This window comes from Rhineura floridana, chromosome 3, assembly GCF_030035675.1.
Source record: "Rhineura floridana isolate rRhiFlo1 chromosome 3, rRhiFlo1.hap2, whole genome shotgun sequence".
Taxonomy (NCBI): Eukaryota; Metazoa; Chordata; class Lepidosauria; order Squamata; family Rhineuridae; genus Rhineura; species Rhineura floridana.
The window spans coordinates 614,617-640,640 of NC_084482.1; the positions used below are offsets into that span (position 1 = coordinate 614,617).

At 43.1% G+C, this 26,024-nt stretch overlaps 2 protein-coding genes across 2 annotated transcripts in view; both read right to left on the reverse strand.

The window, feature by feature from the left end:
- The window catches only part of S1PR2 (sphingosine-1-phosphate receptor 2), a 65,224-nt gene extending 56,343 nt beyond the window's left edge, over positions 1–8,881 (reverse strand). Inside the window, exon 1 of the mRNA XM_061613741.1 lies at positions 8,771–8,881. The gene's annotated coding sequence lies outside the window, so the exon portion shown is untranslated. The remainder of the gene's footprint in view (positions 1–8,770) is intronic.
- DNMT1 (DNA methyltransferase 1) overlaps positions 1–24,516 on the reverse strand; it is a 196,514-nt gene extending 171,998 nt beyond the window's left edge. Inside the window, exon 1 of the mRNA XM_061613736.1 lies at positions 24,436–24,516. The gene's annotated coding sequence lies outside the window, so the exon portion shown is untranslated. The remainder of the gene's footprint in view (positions 1–24,435) is intronic.
- Positions 24,517–26,024: the final 1,508 nt, after the last annotated feature.

The following is a 26,024-nucleotide window of genomic DNA, read 5'->3' on the forward strand; positions in this document are numbered from 1 at the left end:
CCCAAAGAATTCTGGGAACTCTCACAGAGCTACAATTTCCAGCACTCTTAACAAACTACAGTTCCCAGAATTTCCATGTTACCTGTGTAAGGACCCAAAGTGCTCTGCATATATTCCCTCAGTAATATTCATAACAGGAAGGTAAGGCAGACCATTCAGTTAGTTGAAGGGCTCTTCACCCATGTGAAACAGCCTGTGTACTGAAACCAGGCCCTGATATGTATGCCCACCATGAACATAAATTAGATGGCTGGGAATGAAAGACAGGGCCTTTTCAGTGGTGCCCAACCCCTCTGAATCTATAGAGTTCTTTATTCACTGAGATATGACTGGCCTTTTCAAATGGACTTTAAAACCCATTTATTCTGTCTTGCTTTCTCTTGATGTTTTTATGCTACAGTTGAAATTATTTTAAATCTTTTAGCTGAGCTATATTAAGGTTTTGCCTGCTGTCAATTAGTTGTTTTCATATTTTTGTTTTGCTTTTATTTTATACCGATTTTTTATTATTGTTTCACATTTTATGTATTGTAAGCCATCTTGAGAAGCTATCTAACCTGAAAGGTGGCCTAAAAAAGTTAATATGTAAATAAATATACCCATATTACAGGTGAAGGAGCTGAGTTCATGGTGGAGCTAGAATTGAACCAGGGCCTTGGTAACTCAGCTCATGCTTATAACCACTATGCTACGCTAGCACTTGACGCTACATACCACTTAGTAACCAGAGGCAGCCATCATATTTTTAGTATTATAGGGCAGGGCTTGGAAGCATAAGGGTGTAGCTTCAAGGCAAGTTTGTTTTGTGTGCCTTTCTGAATCCCTCCTGCAAACAAGGCCCTCAAGGTTTGTCCCAGTGAACCTCTCCAAGACATTAAAAAGCAACTGCTCCAGTCTTTATGCGTGGACATACTTGATAGTGCCCAAAGTAGCCCCCAGGACAGGGGCAAACCAAGACATCTTGAAAACAAGAGAGTGTAATAATAGGAACCAAAGTGTCTTGTGAGTGGGTGCATGGAGAGAAGCACCTCTGGGGAACACCAGCAGAGAACTGAAACCTTGGGCAGCACCATTTTGAGTTGTAGTTAAGAACTTCATAGTACCGAGTCAAGTCTGCTTGTTCCACACTTCCAATAAGACTGGTAAGTGACAGGGCTTTAAAAGGTTTGATGCAGCAAGTGTTACACTGTTTCAGAAGACACACTGAAAGCAAAAGAGTGAAGCAAGAAAATGGAGTAGCCAAAGCCAAAGTTGGTGCTTGAAGGAAGGACTGCAGAAAACCAGGAAGGTTAGAAATACAGATAGTGTGTCAAATTAAAGAGACATTTCCAGTAGCACTATTTCTTCATGTGCCTGGTGAAGAAGCAAGAGAAGTATTTAATACTTTTCAGTATTATTTGTAGCACATTGTGTACCTAGGAGAAACATTACAAATGAAAGGCATTAATCATTCACTAGAAACCAGAGTGAAGCACAGAACAGACTCATCTTTAATGTCATTAGCACAAACATGTGAATTTTGAGGAGATATACAAATCACTTATTAAAGATCACATCATCATAGTGTATGGCATAAATTTAGGGTCAGAGTATTAAGAGGGATTTAACCCTGAGGCATACAATATGGAAGGCAGAGGAAGTGGTTACAAAGCTGTTGAGAAGGCAGCAGAAATGTGTATGAATGCCCAACAGCAGAGATGGGAACCTGTGCCCTTCCCAACATTATTGGACTCCCAACATCACTGACTATTGGCCATGCTGGCTAGGGTTGATGGGAGTTGGAGTCCAGCTAGTTCCCTGCCCTTGCCCTACAGGGTAAAAGTATTTGAAAAAGCTTAAAGCCAGCCTCAAACAAAGAAAGCCCTTGTTGTTGTTGTTATGTGCCTTCAAGTCAACTATGACTTATGGTGACCCTATGAATCAGTGACCTCCAAGAGCATCTGTCGTGAACCACCCTGTTCAGATCTTGTAAGTTCAGGTCTGTGGCTTCCTTCATGGAATGAATCCATCTCTTGTTTGGCCTTCCTCTTTTTCTACTCCCTTCTGTTTTTCCAGCATTATTGTCTTTTCTAGTGAATCATGTCTTCTCATCATGTGTCCAAAGTATGATAACCTCAGTTTCATTATTTTAGCTTCCAATGATAGTTCTGGTTTAATATGTTCTAACACCCAATTATTTGTCTTTTTCGCAGTCCATGGTTTGCGCAAAGCTCTCCTCCAACACCACATTTCAAATGAGTTGATCTTTCTCTTATCTGCTTTTTTCACTGTCCAACTTTCACATCCATACATAGAGATCAGGAATACCATGGTCTGAATGATCCTGACTTTAGTGTTCAGTGATATATCTTTCCATTTGAGTACCTTTTCTAGTTCTCTCACAGCTGCCCTCCCCAGTCCTAGCCTTCTTCTGATTTCTTGACTATTGTCTCCATTTTGGTTAATGACTGTGCCAAGGTATTGATAATCCTTGACAAGTTCAATGTCCTCATTGTCAACTTTAAAGTTACATAAATCTTCTGTTGTCATTGCTTTAGTCTTCTTGACGTTCAACTGTAGTCCTGCTTTTGTGCTTTCCTCTTTCACTTTCATCAGCATTAATTTTAAATCATTACTTGTTTCCGCTAGTAGTATGGTATTGTCTGCACATCTTAAATTATTGATATTTCTCCCTTCAGTTTCCACACCTCCTTCATCTTGGTCCAATCCCGCTTTCCGTATGATATGTTCTGTGTATAGATTAAATAAATAGGTTGACAAAATACACCCCTGTTTCACACCCTTTCCGATTGGGAACCAGTCGGTTTCTCCATATTCTGCCCTTACAGTAGCCTCTTGTCCAGAGTATAGGTTGCACATTAGGACAATCAGATGCTGTGGCACCCCCATTTCTTTTATAGCATTCCATAGTTTTTCATGATCTTCACAGTCAAAGGCTTTACTGTAATCTATAAAGCACAGGGTGATTTTCTTCTGAAATTCCTTGCTCTGTTCCATTATCCAATGTATGTTTGCGATATGATCTCTGGTGCCTCTTCCCTTTCTAAATCCAGCTTGGATGTCTGGCATTTCTCGCTCCATATATGTAAACTGCCCAGACAGCTTCAGCTATGGGGCCGTATATATATGTAATTAATTAATTAATATATGGTAAGAGCCTTTGTTGTAGAATCTTGAGCATTACTTTACTTGCATGGGATATTAAGGCAATAGTTTGATAATTACTGCATTCCCTGGGATCCCCTTTCTTTGCAAGAAAGCCCTACTGTTAACAAAAAACTCACAGTAAGAAGTGGTAAAGAGATATGATGAAGGAGCAAAGGCTTGCTATAAATGTGGCATCAGCCATGGCATAAATGACTGGCCAGCATAAGGAAAAGGATACAGAAAAGTATGGCAAATGTAACCACTGGTGCACTGAATTCTTCAGCATTAGAAGTTGAGTGGTTATTCTAATAAAGGATCACAAAGCAGTTAATTTTAAAAATGACAGAGGGGGCATAAGCTAAGTTGTGCGCCAAAAGAAAGAGTATTGCAAGCTGACCCACTGCAGCATTAAAATATCAGGTAGTCTGGGAAAAGATTGCAGATGTTTGATAAATGTAATCTGAACTGCAGGTATAAAGTCAAAACAGCTCATCTGGAATTCCAAGTGGTAGATTTTTGTGTGCAAGCTGTACTGGGTCTGGCTAATTTGGTACAAAAGAATTAACTGAATAGAAACAAATCGAGATCAGTGGGATACTGACAGAGACTATAAAGATGTGTTTCAACTTTCATGCAATGCCTTATTACTGGAGTAGCCCTCCAGATGTTGGTGGACTCAACTCCCATCACTGCCAGCCAGCATGACCAATGGTCAGGGATGATGGGAGTTGCAGTACCGCAACACCAAGAGGGTCATAGGTTCCCCATCCCCTCCACAGGCACTACCTGTAGTTCATGCAACCCGGAAGGTTCCAATGGTGTTAAAAGACATTAAAAGGAAGAATTGAATTGCTCAGAAAAGCTGAAGCTTATACACAAGGTAGAAGGACTGCTAGAGAACGGTTAACCAGCTATGGTAAATAAGCCTGGCCTAGATCAAATAAGAATATGTTTGGATTCAAGAAATATGAACTAATAAATTCTAAAGAAAACATTTTCAGTTGCCTACCACCATGTTAGCAGAAACAGAACCTGATTAGAGCCAGTGTGGTGTGTTAGACCTGTAGAATAGGGATGTGAAACCCCCAGGGGCTAAATGCAGCCCCCCAGGCCTCTCTGACCCTTGCAACTTCCCCAGGCCACCCCTCACCAGCTCCATTCTCCATTTTTGCCTGGCTGGAATCTGTCGTTGAACAGTCATAATGTCTCTTGCTAGCTTGGATGAAAGATGCAAAGATGTGTGGGTGGGTGTAGAAACTTTGGCATTTTGCGTCTCATTTCACCCACTTTTGCTTCTGGTCACATGCACCACTGGCATATGGCCTCCAAAAGGCCCCATGAAAGAATGTGCCACTTGGGCTGAAAAAGATTCCCCACTTCTGTTTTAGAAGAAGGGTAGGATAAAAATTTAAAATTAACTAAATAAATTGATGGTAGTAGCAGATTTTGGCAAGTTAGCTGAATTACAAAAGTTTCAGGCTGCATATTTTCAAACACTTTTTAGAAGGCAAGATTTAGATTACCTTATCATCTGCTATCTCTTTGGCTCCTTTAGTGTCCAACAAACATTTGAGGGTCTTGAAGATGATACATGAAACAAGTTATCTTGATAATTAGTGATACCACCAGGGCAGGATTTTGGGACAGATGTTCAGCAGAACTCATCACGACTAGTTTCCCGCAATTGGAAGTAAGTGAAATAAAACATAGTACCACAGAAAGAGGGGTACTTCTGTAAGATGATTGAGTCCAGAGCCGTAAATGACATAAGTGCATCACTATAAATGATGTTCTCATGTGGGGAAATACCATACAGGAACACAACGAGGGCTCAAGCAAATTCTAGACAATCCGAAACTAAATGAACAAAAATGCAAATTTGTCCTTTCTGAAATAAAATACCTTGAATGTATCTTTCTCAAAGGAGGGTTAAAACCTGAAGCAACTAGAATACCTAGACAAAACAACAAGGCTGACAGATATGAAAAGGGTTTCTAGTAATCGCCATTCATTTAGCAACATTTATTTCAAACATGAGAAGAGTGAAAATACTGCTTAAGACAGTTACTGGTTCAAGAGTTTTACTGGATGCCAAACAGTTAAAAGGACAACTAACAAAAGCACCTGTATATTACAGTGTTAAAGAGTAATTCACTGTGTCAGTAGATGCCAGTTCTACAGGACTGTATTGTTGCAAAAAGGCTCACCCATTGAATATTTCCAAAGTACTGACGACTACGCAACACAACTATGCACTTAGAGAAAAAAATGTTGGCAATAGTGTTTGGACAAATACACGGATTTTTCTATTTTCTCCTCCCATCTTCCTTTTGCTTTGTTTACTATTCTAATCTGATGAAGAGTTCTGGGAAACTCAAAAATTTGCACACAATTTTGTGACGTTTTGGTTGGCCAAATAAAGGTATTGCCCATTATGGATTTCTGGGAGGTTTCCACAGTCACTGTTTTTCCAGTCAACAAACCATTGGAGTGGACTTTTGGGGGGGAAATCCTTTGCATAAAACATCTCCACGCATCCAGAGACAGATTAACTACATGCGGTATACAGACCCAGCAAAATCTATGTTCCAAGGGCATATATGGAGCAAGGAGAATAAATTCTAATGAAGCTGATTTTGCTATACATCTCATGTCATATTTACCAGTCACACAACCAAATCTGAAGGAATTTCAAACAGCTATGGCAAATGATAAGCATTTTGCAAACCCTTAAAAAACCCCACCCAAACTCTACTTTGCAGAGATGGCCAGATTACAGAGTTGAAGTTCCAGAGGATATCTGTGCTTCTTGAGCTAGCGAGAGGAATTAAGTGTACAATATAAGCCTAATTTTTTAAAAAATGACAGAATCACAGTAGCCCAAGTCCTAAGGAAAGAAATACTAAATACCATGTTGTCATGTGTGAACTGAACTCTAGTCACTTCCAGACAGCCTGTTTTATTGAGCATTCATCCCAATGCGTTTACTCAAACTTAGTAAGGAAGTTAGATTACATCTGGTATTTACTGAACACTCATTCTGATTTGTTTGCGGGGAGGTTATACAGTGTCACATCAAGAAATTGCTACCTCACACTTTCTAGTGCATTTTCTCATTATTGCAGACAGTCTAATTTGGGAGGGGAAGCAGGTTGCTGCACAAGAGTGCCCAATCAACTTTAATTGTGCAACCTGAATTTGCTGGTATGTGATTGAATTCCAACAGAAAAGAGTCTGGAAATCCCCTTAGTAAAAGAAGTAAAAGAAGAAGTTGTAAAATTGCAAGGACGATCTGGATCTCAGAGCTTCAGAAATAAAAGACAAGGGCCAATCTAGATAAGATTGTGGAAATCAGGGGTAGGATCTCCCACCTGTTGCATTTTTTTAAAGCAGCTTGTGGGGGCACTGATTGGAACTGCTGTGCTGGATGGGAAAGGGCATGTAAGTAATCTCAGCACAGTTTTCCCTGATGTAAACCTCATCCTGAATGGATAACTTACATTTTCTCTAATGACAAATAGCAGCTGTTGGGGGGTATTGTTAAATCATCCTCTTCAGCATAATGGTTCCAGTGCAAATTCCCCCGTTGCTGCTTCCCCTTCCCTCCCACAAGATGAGAGATCTGATCAGAGGCTCCCGATGTCTTGTCTACTTTGGCTTTGAGAAGAACAGTTTGTCATCAATAGTAATGAAGCTTGTAAACCTGCAAAAGGGACTGAGCGACATATGATCCCAAGATCCTACTGGACTGATGATAACAGTCTACATGAGGAAGGGAAATGATTTGTAGAGCAGCACTAGAAAGTATTGAGGCAGTGACTGATAAAACAACATGAGAATACAAATGTACCTAAATCAGATACAGACATGCTGAAGTCTCAAGACATAATAAATGGTAACTGTAGCATCAAAAAGTGCCATTGAGACTTCAGAGAAGGTTTTGACACTGAAAGGCCCATGACTACACCAAGAGACGAGGAATAGGAAAACCTGTGATATACAGAGTCCTATTTTCGTTAAATGGAGAGGTGTAATAATAGTAGAATCTGAAGTGCTGCACAAGCAGACACATGAAGAGAAGCAATTATTGGCTACACTGGCAGGTAACTGAAACCTGGGGCACCAACAATTTTGTGAGCACCAACTGTAGGAGGAGTTGCACTGTGCAGTTAAGTGACGTTTGCTTCCCCCAGACTTCATTTTGCAGCAGTGAATATTACAGAGAGGACTAGGGCTAAATGAATGGATTGATGTAGTTTTGTCGGGTGGCAGGGCTTTGCCTCAGCCTGTACAACAGAACTGAGAAACAGTAAAAATACACCTCACTTTCAGACAATAGTAGCTAATAATGCTCTTGAAGTATGTAGGGATACTGGTCAATTTCACTGTTCTTTCTGCAGTACAACCTAATCATAGTGCAGGAAAGGCTAATGAGTATCATGGATGAGGGATGCAAGTACAGGAAAGTGCAACTATGAATGTTCCTTGAACACTTGAAAGGAAGGCCACTGGATCACGCTGTGTGAACCAACAGTGCTTTAGAGCATGTCCAGATAAGTTTGAAGGGAGATTTGATATACCCTAGTGTATGTCCACAGCTAAGCAAATGCAGACCATGGAGACTTCAGGAACTGCATTTTGATCATGGACACAGTGCCATAGCTTAGTTGTACAGCACATGCTTTGCATGTAGAAGGCATCCTTATTCAGTCTCTGACATCTCCAGGTAAAAGGATCTTGGGCAGCAGGATTAGAAAATACCTCAGAACCTGATACTCTGGAGAGCTGCTGCCAGTCAAAGTTAGCAGTAGTGGACTAAACAAGCCAATGGTGCGACTCAGTATAAGGCAACTTAATATGTTCCAATTCAAATGCATCTCTTGCCTATGAAAGCCAAGCTACAAATAAGTGTGTTAGTCCAAGATGTCACACAGATAACTCACAAATGGGCATGCATGCACACGGTATCCATTCAGCAGCTTCTACTACTTCTGCCTAAATTTGCAGTGCCAGTGCCACGTAGAGAGGATGCAGAATGCCTGCTGCCTGAGCAGACTTTTAGGAACTATACTGGACAGGCAACTTTCCCTACATACAAGATGCTACTGATACTGCTCAGCCACAAGATTGTGCAATGAGAATTAGTGTAAAACGAGCTTTATATAGACAACAGCCAGTGATTGCAAGGATTGGAAAAAATTTTTTGCATAAAAACACAGAAATAACTACCTGCTACTTATCTGCTTGCAGCTTTATTGAAGGCTTCTTTATAGCAGGGGTGGGGAACCTGTGGCCTCCCAGATGTTGTTGGACTACAACTCTCATCATCCCTGACCATTGGCCATGCTGACTGGGGCTCATGGACATTGGAGTCCAGCAACATCTGGAGGGCCATTGGTTCCCCATCCCTGCCTTACACGGTTACAGGCACATGTTTTCAGGTTGTGGAGAAAAGGAGAGAATGACTGTGGCTGCTCACATATAGCAGAAGCCGCCTCTGTGAACTATGCCTTAACCTATAAATGCAGCCATGAGAAACTTCTGTTTTCATGGCTGCAGCAGCTTGAGGACCCAGCTAGATCCCCACCCTCATCCCACCCCTTCAAAGGGCTACATTTCCAACCTTTCTTCAGCTGAGGATTCCTCGGATATGTCTCCCATCCTGTTCAAGCGGTGTTCGTTCTTGTCCTAGCTGGGAGGAGACTTACTCAGTGAAACAGCCAGCTGGGCACCTGCCCCATGACCCGGTAGAATTCCTGCGTTAACCCAGCATGCCGAGATGTACCAGCACAGCCAGCCCCAAAATCATATCCAGGCATGTCCCAGCCTATGGCTTGGGGCTGTTGAGTCACTAGCAGCAGGAGCAAGAGGGAAGACTTGTTTGGGAGCAGGGAAGGGAATTAAGTACTGGGAAACCAAGAGGAGAAAAGAGCTACAAGCTAGGGAAAGCAACCGTGCAACAACAGCCACAGTAAGATAAAACAAGGGAAGGGGCTGAAAAGCATGCAAAGCAGGAGCATGTTAGCATGTTGTTAGGAATGGGAAATAAAGAATCTCCCCAAATCAATGGGTGAATTGGAGTCCAAGAAAGAACAAGCAGGCTGGACAACAAGTCAATGTGGAAGACAGCCATAGCTTGAGTATGCAAGTGACTGACAAATGTATAGAGTCCAACGGCAGCAACAGAGAAGTACTACCGCTGCTCCAACGGGTCAGGCAGCCGTTAATCACTTGCTCAACCCTGCACTCCAGAAGGGAAGGCTGATGGGGAAATCTGTGTATCTTTAAGCATGAGGCATTTCCAAATAGTGCAGAAATGGACTGGCATTACAGAAGAGTGTAGTAGATTGCAAACATGCCCATGTATAAGTTGAAGGCCCATGCCAATGCATCACACACAACACATACACAAACTGACCCAGAGGGTAAGCATGCTCTGTGATGCAAATGTTAACATTCTGCACCAGCAAAAGTTCTGCAATCTGTACCAATTATGCAAATAGAATTATGGAAATTTATTGAGCTTCTACATCATGAGGAGTGGCAAATGTTTGCAAAGAAGTCCCACCCACAATCACTAGAAATTTCATTTAGCAACACCTCTTTCTTTTGAGATTGCACCAGCATTTGACAGTTTCAGTCATATCTTTGCAACTAGTAGGACTAGCTTTCCTTCTCTTTTAACAAAAGCTGAATTCTGAATTCTTCAAAGCTGATTTCTGTTGCCCAGTTGCCTCATTCTGCATTTTCTTTTATGCTCCCATAGAATTATGGCATACATACATTTCTATGCATATTGTATACATCCATTATTCTAATAACCCATTGGTGGATCTTAAAATTTTTCATTTATTAAATATAACTTAATATTACAAACATATTCAGACATGAACTAGAGATTCAAAATAAAACATGAACAAAGGGGCAGGGAAGAGAAAATATATAAGGGCAACAGAAGGAGAAGAAGACACAGACAGAAGCACACTTCACTGGGAAAGCTCTCCTGAACAATCCCTTAGGAGCTGCACAAGGGCATGGAAATTCTCTTCTATGGGACCTGCACAGGATAACTTTGATTACTGCTCAGCCACAAAAAAACCCCAAAACAACTTAGTAGAGGTCTTTCGACAAGTCACTATCTCTCAAACTCAGTTCCCCATCTGTAAAGTAGGAATTCCAGTGGACGACACATGGGCCTTTGGCTGATGTCAAAGGAAAAAGAGGGCAAAGTAAGGCAGCCACTGGCCATGCAAAAATTGATAATGGGAAGATGCTGGCACTCCAAAGTGGCTCAGAGAGAGGTGACCCTTAAGCAGAACCAGGGATGATGATGGTAGACAGACACGCTACAAATCAAGGTGTGCTAACTGTACATTTTTAAAGAAGGTGAGCAAACTTAGAAAACTTTTTGCTTACGATTGCTATGGCTGATGTAATTATGTGCTGCCTACTTTTCCTTTTGCCTTGAAAAGGCATTATGAGATTGTAATTGAGATAAAGCACCATAGATTAGTTGCCGGGTAGAACCGCAGCTATAACTCTGCTTCCGGCTGACTGGAGAAGCAGCAATACCTCAGCAGCACTCAAGGGATATACTGTGAAAAGGGCCTTGCAGACTGGGTGGAGAGCCTGAGTGAGGAGGGTTGGGTGGGATTGACCAGATGAGTCCAGGGAGGGGGTAGTACATCTGCTCCTGGGCCCAGAAGCAGAGCTTGGCAAAGTTACTTTTTTGAACTACAACTCCCATCAGCCCAATCCAGTGGCCATACCGGCTGGGGCTGATGGGAGCTGTAGTTCAAAAAAGTAACTTTTCCAAGCTCTGCCCAGAAGTATATGACAACTACCACCTGGTCACAAATACTCCCTCTCCTGGGTAAGATGCCTAAGAGGGCAGTGGTGGCTCAACTCCATGTGTTCTTGGAGGAACGGGATTATCTAGACTCATTCCAATCTGGTGTCAGGACAGAATCAACCTTGGCTACCCTGATGGGTGACCTTTATCAAGAGCAGTAGAGTAGTGGCAAATTCAGAAGTGCAGGGTTCCTTTATGTTAGTCATTGCCATACCTCCTTTCCCCCTTTTTTTGCAGCTAGGTTGAGAATCAGGTCCTTGTTAATGCCTTCTAGCACATCAACTGACATCTTTAGGAGCCAATAAGGATAAAAGAGGAGTGTTAGCTACTGAGAAGAGCCTTCTCAGTGGCCGACTCATCTCCTTTTAGCTGGAGACATAGGACCCTACTGGGACCCTGCTCTCCAAAAAGTAAGGGATCTAACACCCCATGGATGACTGCACCCCTGATTGGGAGAGACAAGGGAATGCAGCCTTCTTTATTCTTCTTCATCTCTCATCAGCTTTTGATACTGTTAACTATGGTGTCCTCCTGGACCAGCTCTGCAGGTTGGTAGATTCCTTGGTCTGGATGAGTTTGCACTCCCCCAAATAATCAGGTTCACATCTAGGGTACTCCTTGAACCATCATTGTTACTGGTGGCCCAAATGGCCACAGTGGCTAGGAGTATGTTCTATTAGTTTTGACAAATGCACCAGATACGGCCATTCCTGGACAGAGATAGTCTGGCTACATGTTGGTAACCTCAAGATTGGATTACTGCAATGCACTATTTGTGGTCTGGCCCAGAAGCTGCAGCCAATGCACATCTTGTTGGTTAGACTGCTAAGTGGAGCAACTTACTATGAGCATGTGACACCTCTGTTCAGGAAGCTGTTCTGGCTGCCAGTATGCTACCAGGCCAGGTTCAAGCTAATGTTAGTGACATAAAAAGTCTTAAACAACTTGAGATCTGGTTGCCTGAAGGAACATTTTCTCCCATGATGACCTGCTTCACTGAGATTTACAGATCCGGCACTCCTGGTTGCTTTGTTGCCTGCGCATGTACATCTTGCAGCAACCAGGGAATTTTTTCTGTTGTGGCATCTAGCCTTTGGAATTACCTTCCCCCTTAAGTACAAGTGCCAATCTTAGTTGTGTTTTGATGCTTGTTGGAGATCTATTTATTCAACCAAGCATTTGCTGATTTCCAGTACCTAGTTTTAGCAAAACTGGAAAAAATATGAAAAGCACCAAAAGGGGAGTTAGCTAAGAACAGACATGACATATTGTATAAGAGAGTTTGGTTTAGTTGCAGATGGCCAAATTCCACAAGCAACTCAAGTGATTCACTTGATAGGCAGTATTTGTATGATCAAGTACATTGGGACATTGGCTTCGTCTGCATGTCAGCATAGCTAAATTTAACATAGTCAGCAGTTAGTTTAAATTAACATAGTTAAATTTAACTATGATTTAAAGGTGAACAAGGAAAGAATTATGACTACTTTACTCCTTCCCTTATCCTGCCACACTACTGGGCTCTAAGCCATGGTTTGGCTTAGCATTACATCTGAACCCAGGCTTGTGGCTTCCCCCAAACAAACCATGAGCAGTAAGTAAAAAACAAACCTTGGTTACTGTTCATGGTCTGTTTGGAGAGGGCCAAATCAGCAGGAGCAGAGAGAGAACTAAAGTGCCTGCAGTTTCAGCAGTGTGTACGAACATGCTAAGTGCTCACCCCAAACCACAGTTAAGCTGAATTGCAGTTTAAAATGACATGCAAACCAGCCCATTGGATCATGTGGTGCTTCACTGGTGCATCAAGAAACAAAATGCCACCCCAAATAACCACTTTGAAGTTGGGTTGCTCTTGTCTATCTTGTCCTAGGAGGCAAGGCAATGGAGTTATCTTGCCACAAGACAGTATGTGTGAGGATTTTTCATCTTCTCAGTCTTGAGGAAGTGGTAGGGATGGGAAGAGAACACACATTTCTAAACTCGGCTCTATAAAAAACACAAGAAAAAGGGAAGAGCTAATCAGACAGAAGATTATGTCATAAAGGTTTCCTAGGAATGCATGGGTCTCAATCACACTTCAGAGGTTTGACAATTGTAAGCAAGAAGCTAGGGAGCAAATTCCCAGAATTTCTTGTGTCCTTGCTGGAGCACTACCCACTGCAACCTCCCTTTTGTCATACAGAAACAGAGGCTGTGAAACATTAGTTGCCAGATCAATGCGTTTCCATTAGCCACACCTGGAGGGGGAACGGGTTGATCTGATGATCAGTTGCTAAATCGTTTTGAAGCTGAATTTAAAAAAACACTCAAGCAGCTCCCACCAGGTCTTATAGTAAAAAGGGGTGGGGTTTAACTAGTGTCATGGCCCCCATTTTCAGAAGAGAGAGGTGGAGACTCACTGGAACCAGCAGGGTTCTACCTATAGAGTTTGGCTAGGCAGCCAATTTACCTGAGTTGGAAACTTGATACAAACAGGATTCTATTGCAAGATGCTCTTTCTTTGCAGTTTTGAGCAAGAGGTGGTCTTAGCACTCAAACAAAGCATTCAGTGCAGCAAGGTTTGGGCGAGACCCTTTGTGGAAGATTTAATGGAACACATTATACTTCATTTCACATTTTTGATTCAGAGTGCATCTTCAGCTTCAGTATGAGACACAGTATAGGCTTTGATAAATAAAAGTCCAATGACAACAACATGAGATTATTTACCATTCACAATATTAGATGGTGAGCTCTTGGCCCATTTTGACTACTGCTGATGTAGTGGCTTGTGAGCCAGACAACTCTGGCTCCTCTTTTACAAACAAGGGGTGCTCTGTGCTGTTCACCCTATAACCCTTTAACATGTATTCTCATTGTAACCCTGCCAGTTAGCACGTCATAGTTATGGAGGTGGTGGGAGAATGCTGCATGAGCCAGCCCACGACTCTGGGTATAACCTAAACTTTACCCCTAAATTTCAGGGTATTGAAAGGGAGACATGCCATTTACTTGAGGTAAACACAACTGTAGAGTCAGAAGGGGCCTCAGCGGTTACCTACTCCATCACCCTGCTAATGCAGGAAATCTGCTGCCACAGCATACTTGATAGGCGGCCATCCAGCCTCTGCTTAAGAACCTCTAAATGCAGGAGAGTCCATCATCTTCAAAAGGCAGATGAAAGTTCCACTGTTGAACAGCTCATACCATCAGGAAGTTTCTCTTAATGTTTCGTTGAAATCTCCTCCTTATAATTTGCACCCACTAGTTCAGGGCTGGGAAACCTTTTCCAGCCAGATGGCCACATTTGCTTCTGGGCAACCCTTCAGGGGCCACATGACAGTAGTGGGCAGAGCCAGAGGCAAAACTAAGCAAAGCAATACATGTGAATTTTACCTTTGTATAGTAGGCTAATTTCTTCACACTCACACATTTCTCTCCATCCTTCATCCAGGCAAAGAAGAAGCATGATTAGAATTCAATAACACATTCTAGCCAGTCAAAAACACTCAAAGCAGGGTGGGTGAGGAGAGTGGTTTGGAAGGGGGTGTGGACAGAGAGGCCTGGAGGGCTGCATATGGCCCCCAGGTCTTAAGTTCCCCATCTCTGATCTGGAGCAACAGAAAACAAATCTTACTCTATTATCTAGGAGGGTCCCTTGATGACCACCAGGATAGGGGCTTCTCGCTCCATTTCTGTTTCACTGGGTGTTAGCGACTGGCGCATTCCATCTAGGACAATAGGGGTACTGCAAAGGAGGGAGCACTTTTGCCATCTTTGCTTCCTTTAAAATGTTCTGACGCCCTTTTTGACATTCAGTTAGGTCCTGTTTTAAAGTGTGTCTGCAAAGCAACTGTATGTTCTTACATTCCTGCCTGTCAGGTTAAAAATAGTTCTCTTCTACTTTCCATTTACTCCTGATTATTTCTGGATTGAGTTTAGGGACTCACTCATATTTAACCAGGAGGGATTCCTTAGCTTTAAAAGCATCCCAGGCTCCAGCCAGATACTTCTTCAACACATCCAGGGAAGATTGCCCACAAGCACTTAGTCTGTTGTTCTTAACAATTCAGAACCATTTTACCCTAGCATAAGCTTGTTAACAGGAATCACAGAGTTGGATAAGATAAGAGCCAGTGAAGTACATTGTTTTGGTGGAGCGGGATCAACTCAGCTGACCCACTTCTTCAAGATATGACAATGGTATCCAATACTTAAAGCATCTCTGACCACGTCCAACCTTCTTTTCATAGCCTCCAAGGATAAAGAGAAGCCACCACCTCCTTAATCAGCTTCTCCCAATGTGAGGGAGGTTTAGCTAGGAAGGTTAAGTGTTTAATCCTAGACCTATCTTCCTGATTTAAAAAAAACACCACTTTTTCACTTCTTGTCCTATCCCAGCCTTCCCCACCTTGGTGCCTTCCAGATGTTTTGGACTACAACTTCCATCAGCTCCAGCCAAGGCACCAGGTTGGGAAAGGCTGCCCTACCCTCAGGGCCTACCATTTGTAGGTATTTGCAACACACTCTACTTCATCTCATCACCTAAGGGTTGTATCCAGTGCTAGTCCTACTCAGAAAAGACCTATTGATATGACTAGACCTAAGTTAGTCATGTCTATCCATTTCAATGGGTCTACTCTGAGTAGGACTAGCATTGGATACAGCCCATAATATTTTCCTCAGATAATAGACTGAGTTCTTCCAGCCTTTCCTTCTGTGGTTTTAATGCTCTCCTCCAAACTGCGTTCCCTTTTCCCTTGAACCGTGGTACCCACAGGAACTCCACAGCACCAGGTCACATTCAGTCTATGCACCATTATCTCTAATCTAAATAATTCTCAGAAGTGCAGCCCCTTCATGCTTGTACATGTGGTTCTTCTTTCCAACAGGTTACACTTTTGACATTTCATTGTGTTGCTATGTGGTCAGCTTTCAATGTAATAGAGATCATTGCGAGGTTTGGAGATATCTTCTAATGCAGTGGGTTTCAAACTGTGTTTGCAGGAAACCTGGTGCTTGTTCATGAAAACCTGGTCAAAAAACACAGCTTGCTTGCCTTTACTGATCTGCCCCTGCAACAAGCAGTTACAAGGGAATGTTGAGCTCCATGGTTCCTCAGCAGACAAACTGATGTAGAAAGGATCCCTGCAGGACAAGGAGTTGGAAAAACCACTGCTCTCAAGTCTTTATAATCCCTATTAATATTTTACAACATCTGTAGATTTTTGGTACACTTAAACCCATAGCTTCTTCTCCTTCCTTCCACATTTCCCTTCCCACCTAGTAAGCAGCTCTCTCTTTTCCCCTTTTGGCAGCCTTTCAGAAATCTGAAAATGGTAACCCCCTTTCCCCCCCAACGCAGGAGTACTATTTAAATAGGATGAACATGGAATGACATTTCATGCCATGTGTGAACACCAGTCTCTTTGATCAGCTAATTCATTTCATGCACTGAGCACATATTGTTATTTATAAGGTATCAGGTATTTAGTTACAGAACTCCCATCAGTCCTAACCAGCATGGCCAATGGTCAGGGATGATGGGAGCTGCAGTCCAAAATCATCTGGGGACCCTTAGGTTCCCCAACCCCATTATAAACCATTAAATGGGCCTACCTACTAGGTGTGCATGCTAAATGCGCAAACCCGTTGTCTTTCAAAATGGGGTGAGTACCTGACATGTGTTGATTAAAACTGCTATGTTCTTTATTTTAAATGCATCCAAGACTGGGACTTTGAACCTTGCCCCCTTCCACTCTTAAATTCAAAATGGCATTACACCAGGGTTAAAATACGTTTAATCATTTTCAGCCTTTCTTGATATGTTCCAGCCTTTGCCCTACAATGAGCGACTGAGCAGTCCAGAGTAAAAGAGAATGCACTGTCTGTCTCTCTCATTCACACACACACCTCACACATACACAAAAGCCAGCCTGAGCAAGGGGCTCTCATCACTCCCTCAGTAATTTACTATTCCCCTACATGGGAGCATAACGTGCACCTCAAGAACAAAGGAAGAAAGGAACTCACATTCCCACCATGAAAAGTGGTTCTTGTAAGAGCAATATTGTCATTGCTATGGCTGACCATCAATGAAAGACGAGGTGGCTGTTGGCTCTATGCATGGGCATGGGCATACAGCCATCAGCCACTGGTCCAAGTTAGAAGAGCATCCCTTCTGCCCACTGCAGAGTTTCCAGCCAGTCTCAACTGAAGAGCCAGCATCTGTCCCATGTCTGGAACACCAGAGGCAAATACTAGAGCCCCTACTCGATACTGATTTCTGCATTAACCCACTTCTGTCCCTGCAGGCCTGATGCTGATCTGAGCTTTGTACATACAGCATGGACTTTTCTTGTCCACCCACTCACCCACCCTTGTTGACCTCCGTCCCATCCACAAGCAGCCAAGAAGGACACCTTTGTTTCAGAGCCAAATGCCATGAAGCCGCTTCCTGCCCTGTGGAAGTTGAGAAAGACTGTGGGAGTATTAGGGTGGAGCAGATAGATTACTTATAATGGATGAGGTCATCCTAGCTGGAGAGAGTTCCTCCAGGTTCCTAAATAGCACATGTGGGCGGAGAACAGCTATTTCTTCCTGGTCTAATTTCCAGTGATAAATATCCTGCTGTCCATCTCTTCATTTATCTGCCTTGGGGACATTTTGCAGCACATGGCAGGACAACAATCCTAGCCTGATCTGAACAGCTGCAATTGCTTAATCAGAAACAGACCCCCCAAGCCTCTCTAGCACATCCGAAGTCTGGGGAATGTGGTTGCGCAGGCCACGGATATCAACAGATGGTTTTTGTTGCTGGGCTGAGATTTGGCACGGGCCTTTGGGAAAGGGAATGACAGCAGGAGGAAGGGGTGGGGTGAGGGGAAAAAAGGATCTCTCCCAAGGCAGTAGTCCACAAGTTGGGGAGGGAGGGGGAGATATTGTGTGTGTGTGTGCACACGCGCGCGTGCACGCACATGCGCATGGATAAAAGATTCCATAGGTGCTTTCCAGATAGTCTGATTGGCAGATTGTGATAAAGTGAGTGGAAAAGTCCTTGGTCTCTGTGTGCCTTTGAATGACAGCTGATTTAAAGGGCAGAGCTGTGGAGTGTCTAAAACAAACAGCTCAGGGAGAGGTCAGGTCCTAATGGCATTATCTATCCGGGGACTTTCTGAGAAGGGGATGTTTCAGAATTGCTGCTGCTCCCTAACTGCTCCAGAGTACACAGAGTACATTCTTTCCCAAGAATGTAGCATCACCTGGCCTTTCTAAGGGAAGAGGGGGAGGGAAGGAAGGAACTTGTCCAAGTTGCACTCAACTAGTTTCTTCTCAGTTCCTTGTTTTATAGAAATTGCAGTGAGGGAGATGAATGTGGGTTCTAGAAAGAACTTGAACCACTTTTCTGAGTTCAGTAACTTGGAAATCAAGCACAAGTCTATGTCTATGTACTATTGGTGTAGACAACTTGATGCCCTCCAGATGTTGCTGGACTAGAACTCCCATCATTCCTGACCATGGGCCATGATGCCTTGGGCTGATGGGTGTAGGGACTTCCACTGGAGGGCACCACATTCTCTACTCCTGTGTTATGTATATAAACCAAAATGCATTTTAAAAGTTGATTTGGTTATATTTAACACTGGCTTTTTAAAATTGCCTGAGAAGTATCTGACAGTCCTCAAAGAGGCCAGGTTAATATGTACACTTCACTCAAGGGTTTTTCCTGCATTATGGGTTTTCCCTGGGTCAGTGCTGAGTTGAGGATGACATCAAATCAAAATGACGTGGCAGTAAAAACTATAAACTCAAGTGCTGAGGAGCATTAGGAGACAAACTGAAAATATGACTGCCATTAGCATAATGCCATTATATAAATCTATGGTGTGACTGCACTTGGAAAACTGTGTACATTTCCAATGACCTCATCTCCAAAAGGATATTCAGGAGCTCGAAAAGATGCTGTGGCTATGGGGAGGGACCATAAGTCAGCAACAGGCACATGCATTTTAAGCAGAAGATTCCAGGTGCAATCCCTGGTGTCTCCAGTCGAAAAGGATCAGATAGGAGGAGATGGGAATGCCCTCTGCTCAAAACGTCCTGCCAGTCAGAGCAGACAAAACAGGGCTATATGAACAAATAATCTGACCTGGTATAAGGCAGCCTCCCACATTTCTATAGGGGGGAGAGTAACTAACAGTGCATGTATAGCGACTCCAAAGCAAATCCCAGGTAAGTGAGAATAGGATTGCAGCCCAAAATTACTAGAGGCTTGTCCACACTGGAGCTAACTGTGTGTTTGCAGCTGTTTGCATTCCCATTTAATTTGTATAGTCTACATGTTACCCTGAAACACTAATCTCAATGCTTTTCGCCTGTCAATTTGGGTTTACCCAATACATGGAAAATCCGTTAAGTTGGGCTCCAAACTACTCCATTCAGAGAAACAGATTACTTGTTTAAGTATTTTGGGGTGGGTGGATCAATTGTCATTTTCTGCTAAGCCCTCTCTCCTTTCTATACCCAATATCTCCTCCATGTTTTAATTTCTTTTCCAGCTGTGTTTGTAACTATTCAGCATGCTCATGAATGGAGAGGGAAGAGAGAGAGGGTGTGTGTGTATGTGTGTATATATATATATATATGTGTGTGTGTGTGTGTGTGTGTGTGTGTATATATGTATGTATGTATCTATATGTATGTATGTATCTATATGTATGTATGTATCTATATGTATGTGTGTATATATAGATATAGATATAGATAGATATAGATATATAGATAGATAGATATAGATATACATATAGATATATACTGTATTCTTTTGATCCCTCAGATTTGTGCAAAAAAAGAAAACACCACAGGCAAGCTGCATTTAAAAAGTCTACATTTGGAACATCAGTTTTAGGATGTGCAGTTTTCCAGATATCTGGAAAACAAACAAGGAGAGTCTGGCCACTGTGCTGTTTCCGCCCCTCACTGCTCTGGAAGTGCACAATCACACATACCTGGTTCGTCTGCAAACAGAGGGAGTGCAAATATCAGATTGGAAGATGGGGCCACAAACAAACATCAGAATTAATCCAACACACTGGAGTGCCCACTGGTATGGCTAGAAAACACAGTTTTTGCAGCTTGAACTGAGTCTGCTATGTGGTTCGAAGGTAATAGGAGTGTATTTGCAGCGAGATACTTGTCACATGAGGATAAGCCCTAAGAGGCTGGACTTTTTAGTTTATGGAAAAAAGATGACTAATTGAAACACAATGCTCAAGTTTTTTTAAAAAAAAAAAACAGACTTTTTCATCCTCTCTTGTAACCATGTTGATGAGTGGAAGAAAGTCAGAAAGAACTACTTCTTCATACAGTGCAATGCGACATTTCAGCCACACAAATGCAGTGCTGTGACTCAAAGGAAGGGAAGGGGAAGATATGAAGCTGTCTTATACCAAGTCTGACTATGGGTCTGTCTAGGCCGGTACTGTTTACTCTGACAACAGTTATCCAATGCTAGAGATGTGAAGGCCCACAAAAACTCACCCCCTCCCAAAAAAGAATAAAGATGTGCATTCCTCTCTCATCTTTTCCGAAGCCCCCTATTTCTACCTGCCATATGAGATATCTCTGACTGATATTCCCTGGAGATGCCAGGGACTGAACCTGGGACCTGTTTACCTGGGCTCAGCCACTCAGCTTTTGGCCCCTCTGAAGATGATTTCTAAAGGACAGCCTGGAGGGGTGGGGAGAGAAACTGACACAGAAAACTGTCAGTCTTAATAACAATCTGACTGCAAAGAAACTTCTGAGATCTGGGGACCAGAGGCAACTTAAAACGGAGGGAAAGTGACTCCAGGGAAGACAACAAACTCTGGATCAATGAGTCAAACTGACTAGCCAAACTACAAAGACAAATGAAAGGAAGTTTTGCTTCACATAATACGCAATACTAAAAGAAAGAATGGCTTCAGGTTGTTATGACAGACACCAGCTCAGAATGAGAGAAACTACACTTGACACCTACTTGTGCAAGTATCTTACCTTCAAATCTTTTTCTTTGCAAGATGAAAAGTAGGCTGGGAGAGGGGCTATTTTCAACATTAAAAGGTCCAGAGAGAAAAGAGTTAACCAACAAGCCCCCTCCCTGCTACTGTCAGTCTTCCACTCACGAGGCTGAATTTGATTTAAAACAACAACAACCCAAACATTGCAGGAAGTGGTGAGAAACACAACCCATGTCAAAAAGCCTCAGATGGTTTTTTCAAAGATTTGGACAAATTCAATGTGGACAAGCTGACCAGAAACTATTAGTCATAATAGCTAAGATGTTCAAAAGCAGTATACCTTCAATTGTTAGATGCCAGGAACAAACCACAGGGACTTCTTGTCTCCATCACAACCTTCTTCTAGGTGCATGGAGCTGGCCATCCACTACAGAGAATATTGGACTGGTCACTACACCGTCGGTCCAAAACATTTCACTGCCTGGAGTGGAGCCCAAATGAATCCTGACTTGTTACTCTTTGAAAATCCTTGCTGCACCATTCAGGCACCAGTTCTTGCCTTCATCTACTCCCTTACTCCATGGTGCCACTTGAAGCATGCCACTTTGCCATGATTTATGGTAGGACTTGCCTTGCTGGTCTAGAAGTGTCTTTGATCTGAGACAGGCCTGCAGTTATTATAAGCCTGGGAGCAAAAAATAGATGTAATATTCAATACGTTAAGGGAATACACTTCCTCAAAAACTATAGGCTGGCTTACTGTGCCAAAAGAAATAATGATTAAGTTAAGAGAAGCTTTGTGGTACCCAGACATTACATTTGTGGTTAGGTTTCAAGGTCAAATCCTATACAGTCCTGAGAATTTTCAATTATAGCCATGCAGCTGATTAAAAGCACTGGCATTGTAAAGCTGTGAGTGAGTGAGTGAGTGAGTGAGTGAGTGAGTGAGTGAGTGAGTGAGTGAGTGAGTGAGTGAGTGAGTGAGTGAGTGAGTCAGACAGACAGACAGACAGACAGACAGACAGACAGACAGACAGACAGACAGACAGACAGACAGACAGACAGACAAGGAAATACCCAGTACAAATCTTGTGTCAGCCATTAACTTTCTCAATGGCCTAGGGCAAAACACTCTCTCACAGCCCCATTCCCCACTTGCAACAGAGGGATATAAATATTGGCCTTTTTCACAGAGTTGTTGGAAAGAATATCAAGATAATGTCGCGCACAGTGAACTGTCAAAATGTACTTAGCATTCATATTGTGTAAAACACTGATAGAATGCACCAAAAGTGCCATTGGCTAAATCACTATCTTCATCAGAGCCTGAGTTTTCTGTACATAAAATGGGAATGTTAACATGAGGATTGTAAAACTCAGCACAAGAACAGTCCATATGTGGTTCAGAAACAGATTTCTTCAAAGCAGAAAAATCGCTCCCAACAGGCAAGTATGCTTTGAGCCACAAACACCCTTCATTAGGGGACCTCCGTATGTTAAGAGAATGCAAGTTCCCCTTTTTAAAATCAAAGCTATTCTGAGTTCCATTGAGAAGATACAGTCCTACGAATCTTCTCAACAGTCAGCACAGACCTTGATTTTTTTTTTTTAAAAAAAAGGATATTCTCCTGTTCATTCAGAGCTTACATTTTCTTAACACATGCAGATCCCCTAACACTGGGCTATCTGGGGCCCAAAACCTGCCCCGCTGTTGGAGCCCATTTGCCTACTTTGAATAAGCTCATTGCTTCTGCACCCACTTATGGACTCTCCTCATTCTGAACTCATTCTGCGGAGTTCCCTCAAGTTGGACCACAATTACAGAGCTGCCTTACACAACAGAAATGCCATCTATATTCAAGAAAAGAGAGCACCCCTTCACATCCACATTCTTCTGCATAAGCAAAAGGCTGTCATTCACTCCTTCAGAGAAAAGTAAAACACTGTCCTCAAAGATACTACTGCTACAGTGAGGACAATTTCTGATATTCGCTGTAATGCATGAAGTAGACTGTCCTTCAGTATCAGGGATTCTGCAGGGGGGTGCAATGTGTCTCTGTATGCTGAGGATACAGAGATGCTCTGCCACTCCCTCCTTTTGAAGTCTTTGCAATATAGAATTTCCCATGTCCACCAAAAGGTATTTTCCTACCAATATACACAATGACCTAAGCATTAACGCTTACAGATTAGTAAAGGCTGTGTTGGGCATTAAATCTAAACACTTGAGGTGATTCCCCCTCCTCCCTTTTGCCATCGCATTCTTAGGGGGTGGCTGAGGGGACCTCAATCCCCATGTCTGCCATCATTTTTGAAAATGGGAATGGACTGCCTTCAAGTCGATTCCTACTTATGGCGACCCTATGAATAGGGTTTTCATGGGAAGCAGAATTCAGAGGGGGTTTACCATTGCCTTCCTCTGAGGCTGAGAGGCAGTGACTGGCCCAAGGTCACCCAGTGAGCTTCATGGCTGGGTGGGGATTTGAACCCAGGTCATAGTCCAGCACCTTAACCACTACACCACACTGGCTCTCTCCACCAATTTTAAAAACTAGCAAATATGATTTAAAGTAATTTCTTACAGGTCAGCTGGGTTCACATCAAAGGGCAGAGTCAGTGTGAGACCCTAGCCACCCTCCCACCATTTTAACTTGCAAAAGGCCTAATCAACATTTAGCATTCTGTCACCTAATAGCTCAGTGCGTCTTGGCAGCAAGGAATGGAATTTGTTCGACTCCTGAACCTCAGCCTAAATTTACATCTATACATATTAACTAGCATTGCAGATCTGTCTCAGCGGCCTGTGCCCAGAGTCTTTTAAGTACCGAACCAATGAAGACGCCCCTGCTCTTTTGCCTCTCTTGAGGTGGGGAGGAAGGGTGAGCACAAGATAAATCCGAGCCAGGGTGGGAAAGAAGTGGGTGTGTGCATCAACACTGGAAGAACAGAAGGCAGTAGTCTAAAAGAGAGGAAATGGTCTGCAGAGGAAGGAAGGAATGTGGAACCCCAGCAGGGGAAGAACTGCATTGGCAGGGTTTTGCACCGAGAGCGAGTGAGGGGATGAAGGATCTGCAAAGGCAGGGAGGGACTGAAGACAACCTCGGCCTGGGGTGGAGAGAGCGGAGGGCAAACGTTTGCAAGGGGAGGAGAAGACTCTGACAAAGGAGAGCGCGAGTGATGCACTTATTTACAGGAAAGAAGGCTCGTGGTCGTTTCAAGGGACTGGAATTAAGGGGACGCCCGAGAAGATGGGTATCGGAGGGAAAAAAGAAATGCAGCAGACGAGCCAGCCTCAAGGAGGAAAGTTTGGTGAGAAAAGGAGAGAGAACATCCTACAACAGATCTGGGTAGGAGCGGGAAAAGAGGAGACATAGTCTCTGGCCCAGAGAAGCAAAGCTGTGCGGAGAAGGAACGGGGGAGAGCGGGCGCCTTGGGGCAGCTGGGCTCCGGACTCACCTCCTGGCTCCCGGAGACGGCTGTAGCGACGGCGCGGGCTCCTCTCAGCCGCCTGTTGCAGCCCGCGCGACGGCGGCAGCAGGAGACAGCCGGGTCGAGCCGCGGAGCTGGCGAGTTGCCTCCATCGCGTCCGCCCGCCCAGGCGTCGATGTGATCCAGCTGTGCGCGGGATGCAGGAAGGAGGTGTGCCGACGGCGCCGGCACGGCAACCCTTCCTCCAAGAGGGGGCGCTCCCTATTCCCCTTCTTGCCCACCCCCTCTCTCTCAGCTTGTCGGCCGGGCTCTTGGGTCCTTCTTTTTCCATCCCCCGCCTTTTGAAGAAGCTGTAGAGAGGACAAGCAAGATCGGTTTTCTCCTAATAATACTATTCTACTATTAATAATACTATTATTATTATTAATAATAAGCACTATTGAATATATAATTATGTAATATGTATTTAATATATGAGACTGTTTAAAAATTGTATAGTGCTTTCAAACATTCAAAGTGCTTCCCATACATTATCTAAATTGTAATCCTTACAACAATCCTGTAAAATAGGACATAGTTGACCACATATTGTAGATGCGAGTGTGGAGGGTGGGGAAAGAGGCTTGCGAAAAGCTACTTACAGACTAGCCTGCTCCCGCGACTTTTAAGGACAGTCTGTAGAAATCAGTGGGTGATATTTTCAGAGGTTAGGAGAGGAACATTATCACCTTCCAATTCCTACAGATGAAACTGCAGTTAATGCCACAGCACAGGAGCAGAGGCAGCTTGAAAATTTGACAATTCTATTTACAAGTAAATTTTCTGCTTTAAAAGTAGGAGTGGGGAGCACTTGGACACACTGGGTGCTAATGTGTGAGAAAGGTATGTATATTAAGATGCGTTAATAACACATATAGCAATGTTATATGCACTGCACATGTCAAACAATCACCTTTTTAGTTTTTTTGCAGGGGGGGGGCAATAGATTTGCATTTCTAGCACTAAGAGGGGCCTGTCCATACAACTGTATAATCTGCAATGTTATAGCTTTGTGGCCTCATTAATACACCATTGTTCATGTGATGTTGCAAGCTAGTATGGATTTTCACATTCACAAATCCGCATTAGAAATACCACAGAAAAAACGATATGCTTTCCTAAACCGATAATCAATCGCATTAATGTTTGTGTGCTCAGATGTAATGTCATGGACTTTCCTCCAATAGGTGGTCCATGAGCGTTCCTCCATTGTATGGCAAGCCCTTTGTCTCCTTCCCACCCAATAGCACATCCAGAAACCTGCGCATGCATGGGAATTTAAAAAAAGATACATGTTTCTGCACTCTTCTGGAAAAGTGTGTCAAAAGCAAACAACCGTTATGGACCAATCACTGAAAAGGGGTGGACTTAGGGGAGTGGCCAGTGCTAAAGCAATTTAGATTTTAAAAAAGCACACACATATGGATACTTGATAATAGGGTTTTCACAATAATCTGACCATAAACAGGACCTGTCTGGATCTCGAGGCCACCAACTGAATATGGATTTTGCAATTAGGTATAGTTAGGCCCGAGGTCAGGGCTCCTGTATCTTTCATAGTTGTGCAGAAGAGGATA